The following is a 4954-nucleotide window of genomic DNA, read 5'->3' on the forward strand; positions in this document are numbered from 1 at the left end:
TAAACAAACACACATTATATGAAAGATACGACCTGCTTCACTATAGACTTTCCCCTGACATTTAGTTGACACGCCGTGAGATTGCTGAAGTTGTGTCCGAAGCGGCGTTAAAACCAAACTTACGCATCCATTTGAAAGAACACAAAACAAAAAACACGGACTTTACATTTTTCACAGGCTCTTTTAAGTGATCTTCCTGGACAGATGATATCATTGGAAAATGTGAATGCTGCACGTGCAGGATTGTAGGTTAACCCCAAATAGTATTTTGAAATTGACAACCACACGACATCGACACACTGGCTGGCTCGTGCTGGGATATAATGTACCCTATACAAAACAAGAGCAGTACCAGAAGCTTGTTTGTAAAACGCAGACCTGCATGACCAAACTAGTGGCTGTATCGAAAATATGTGCAAGGTTTGGCCACGAATACCAAGTACATTCTGATGGAGTCTTCTTTTCTTGTAAACAAGCCACAAAGTCGTTACGACAGCGTACCACTATGGAAGGCGGTATTGTTTCTGGTATGGTCAACGCTGGAGTGTTTATTGTTTTCTGGACTACCATGTGGATGGGCGTCCTTAGTGTATATATTCAAAACGGAAGAGATCTACCTCGATTTGTGTGACGTGAATATTTCTGTCAATGATTCATTTCTAGCGACAATCGGAAATCAGTCTCAAATTTTGCATTATGGCGGCTTTCATGACGTGTATTGTGCCGTTCAGGAGCAGCGCATGGATCTGGTGTTTGTCGTCGCCTCCAGTGCGTCTAGTGCGTTCGCTTTTATAAATGGACAAATAACATTTCATTTTGGATCCAGGGTCGTCAGAATCGTCTCAGTGTAAGTAGATCTTTTTATCACGTTATGCCAGTTTACTAGTTTTACGTTGTGTGCGTGCATGCGTTTGCGCATAATTTGCTGCATTTGATATTTTGATGGGAGTTTATTGAGAAAATCAACTAGAATAACTACAGATCGGTGAATTAGATTCGTGGATTTCTTTTGATACTGCACGACACATGAAATAATGATGTGGGGCATTGTTTGCTGAATCATCTGTTGAACAGGGGAGCAAATGTGAAGTCAGGGGGTATATATGTTCAAGGCACAGCATGGTCTTGCTCCAAGCTACCTGGAGGATCTCATCATACAATACCAGCCAACAAGAGCTCTACGATCTTGTGATCAATCGTTGCTTGAAGTGCCACCATCAAGAACAACCTCCTACGGGGGTCGCTGCTTTGCAAGGGCTGGTCCTCTTCTTTGGAACGCCCTGCCCAAAGAACTCAGAATGCTCAGAGAACTTAACAGTTTCAAAAATCATCTGAAGACACACTTGTTCAGCAAAATATATACGGCCATACCAACTGTGCGAGCTTCAAGAGCGCTTTTGAGCAGTCAGTCTGGAAACTAGCGCTATATAAATACCAAGTTAATATTATAGTCTTACTATTGAAAAATGTCAAATTGAATGTAATTGCAATTTCTGGATTATCATACGAGTAAATTTCACACAATATTTTTTGCATGTATAGACTGCTTTGCATAACGGGAAATATAATTATAAGTTGTGATACTGCTTGTCTTGTAACCTAATATTATCGCTGAAGTTTGTTCCCCCAAACTTGATCTCTGAAACTAATTTTAACTCATTGTGCTTAATTTAAAAAAAATGCATTTTGCGACTACCTTGGTATTTGCAAGCCATGGAAGGATTCGTTTTCTCCACCACTCCTATTGCATTTAAATTATAGAGTTGAGTTGGTGGAGGGCGGGTGGGATTGGTGTCAGGGCTGTAACATACTTTGTCCCCCCCCCCCTAGGTTTATCAGACGTTAGCGTAGCCTCGACTACTGAATATCGCGTTGCAGTAGCTGTGTACTTTATGGCCACAACAATGGGGTACCGAACTATCGGTAACTTGTTTGGAATAGCCAGGTCCAAAGTGTGCATCTGCGTCCATGACGTTTGCGTAGCCACATATCAGAGGATGGTCGATTTCCACGTGCTTGAGCCTTGAAGTTATTGATGGATAAACAGTTTGTTTGTTTGTTGTTTAACGCCGCACGGCGGTCTGTAAATAATCGAGTCTGCACCAGACAATCCAGTGATTTACATAATTAACATCGATCTACGCAATTGGGATACGATGACATGCATCAACCTAGTCAGCGAGCCTGACCACCCGATCCCGTTGGTCGCCTCTTACGACAAGCAAAGTCGCCTGGGTTGCAGAAGACCCCGGATCATAACAGGTCGATGGATATAAAGACGAACTGCGCAGGAGCAATAGATGCTACACATGATCCCATTATTGCCCCCTTCTATGTATGTGTGGCTGCTTGTACTAGTCCGGACTGATGCCGATTTATAGTGCTAGCACACTGAGAGACCATGCCGCAGTTTAACATGAATACCCCACTCAGACACAGTATACTGACTCCGAGCCGACCAGTCCTTGTCTTAGCCCCTTAATGCCGAGCACCAGATAGAGTGTTTTAACGTGTTGTTGTATGACGCGGCCGGGGTTCGAACCCCGGACCTTCCGCTGACGCTCTACCACTAGACCATGGAGAAAGTCAGCATAACAAGAAAGTAGACCAGCGCACATCATTGTCAACACGCACTTTGATCACATGACTATCCAACAGACCCCATTATCTTGTCACACATATTAGGTGGCGTGTGTCACACTTTTACTACGAGCGGTCAGTGTCACAATCACAAGGTTACTTCGATTTATTTCATAACATTAGAGGTGTAGAGTGATATGTCAGGGATATCCAACGTACCAGGTCTTGCCCATCGTACTGTTCTCAGCCAGGCAAATGCAAACAGCATTCGCCATTTAAGAATTGGCGGTCTGTTGCAAGGGCACCGTCATGTCATCAGCGGATTCCAGGTTACTCGATGGCACGTTTCGTCAAGAAATTCAATCCGGACAAGTGGTCTTATCCTTCTCACTTGTCCTTGGTAAAGTGGATTTCCAATATTGACAAATAGACATCGTTGATCACTTAGGCAGATCCCCAGCAACCTTCCCTTGTAGAAAGAATCGACTAGATGGAACGAGTTATAAGGCTCATCATACTCTGGCGCTGTGTTGTTCACGATATCAATCACTCGTTTGACCTAGTCTCATCTTCCGGTGATATTGCTGGAATATTGCTAAAAGCGCCGTAAAACCATGCTCACTCACTTACACCACCATGTATTTGATAAATTAAGACTAACACTGCGTGATAAATATATCACGCCCTCACTCACTCACTCATCATCCCGAGGCAAGAGCGTTAACTGACCGAACTAGGCTGGAATTCCGGAGTTACATTTTGGCTGGACAAGCCAGTCTATGCAGAGACCAATCAAAATCGGATAAGGAACTAGACATCCGGTTCGTAAACTACATGGATTTCAACGAGCAGATTTCTGTCGACTGCGGGATTTGCAAAGCATGTGTACCGTCAACTTGGTGTCGACAGATATCTTGCAAATCTTTTAATGTTTATAATCAAGGTGCCCAAGTGATTTGATGCACATCGCGAAGGAAGACCCGTTTTATCACAATATAGATTTTAGATCAGATCGTCTTGACTGGGCACTGCCATTTTGTTTGATGCAAATGCAAGTGATATGAAAGGTGTAATCTGATTGGTCAGTATGAGGCACATAGAAGGGATATAACTCGTAATGGTCATTGGTCGCGCTACGAACTTCGAGCCCAGAAATACCAGCCTAGCTCGGCAAGGGTGGGAACTGGACTTTTATAATCAGTTAACTTCCTTGCCTCTGGTAGATGGGTGAGCGCATCCACTGTGTCCCTTGTTCATGCAGCATCACAGGGCAAATCTCACTCCTCGCAGCGAGCGTTCCCTATGTGTGTGTGTGTGTGTGTGTGTGTGTGTGTGTGTGTGTGTGTGTGTGTGTGTGTGTGTGTGTGTCTGTGTGTGTCTGTGTGTGTGTGTGTGTGTGTGTGTGTGTGTGTGTCTGTGTGTGTGTCTGTGTGTGTGTGCTGACATGTTGACGGTTTACCAGGGGTAAGAGATTTAGCTCTGGACAGGACTTGAAATTAGTTTGTTTTTGTTTGTTTTGTTTTGTTGTTGTTTTTTGTTGTTGTTGTTGTTGTTTGTTTTGTGTGTGTGTTTTTTGGGGGGGAGGCGTGGGCGTGCGGGTAGCCTAGTGGCTAAAGCGTTCGCTCGTCCGGGTTTGAATCCCGACATGGGTGCAATGCGTGAAGCCCATTTCTGGTGTCCCCCGCCGTGACATGGCTGTAATATTGCTAAAAGCCGCGTAAAACCAAACTTACCGACTCACTGTAATTAGTTTTGGCACTATATTGAAGGGAGGTTGGAATTGGACTGTATCATATTTGTTTCAACAGTATAATCACAGCCACCTCCCTTCAAAATACATGTAACATTGGTCACGAACCTCCCCTGTCCTAAAATAAAGAATGTATGACTAGTCACTGCATAATATGCAATATGCAATATTAATGTATTTAAACAAATACAACTTATTTTTTAGGATACTGTCTCGGGGCCATTTTAGCGTGTGCTTGGCTTAGTTGCGTAGTCCAGCCATTGGGCACGCCAGAAACCTATGATTGTGGGTTCGAATCCCGGTTCGACCGATTATGTTTCTAGGTTTGTCAGCACCATACCCGTGCTCGTGGGTTTCACCGAGGTGGTAAACGTCTGAGACCTGCATTCCTTCGGGCTTTCCTCCCACGTTAAGCTGACACGCCGTGATATAACTGGAATACTGTTAAAAGCGGCGTTAAACCCAACTCACTCACTCACTTAGTTGCGTAAGTGAGTTCCCCAACAGACGCCTATCCCAGGCAACGGCGCGATTAGCAATACGTTACGCTAATACGAAAACCTTTCAACCCGGGATATAGGTGACATCAATCTCGATAGTACAGTTGGCTCTAGAATTACGACA

The sequence above is a fragment of the Haliotis rufescens genome, unplaced genomic scaffold, assembly GCF_023055435.1.
Source record: "Haliotis rufescens isolate VD_foot unplaced genomic scaffold, xgHalRufe1.0.p SCAF_16, whole genome shotgun sequence".
Lineage (NCBI taxonomy): Eukaryota > Metazoa > Mollusca > Gastropoda > Lepetellida > Haliotidae > Haliotis > Haliotis rufescens.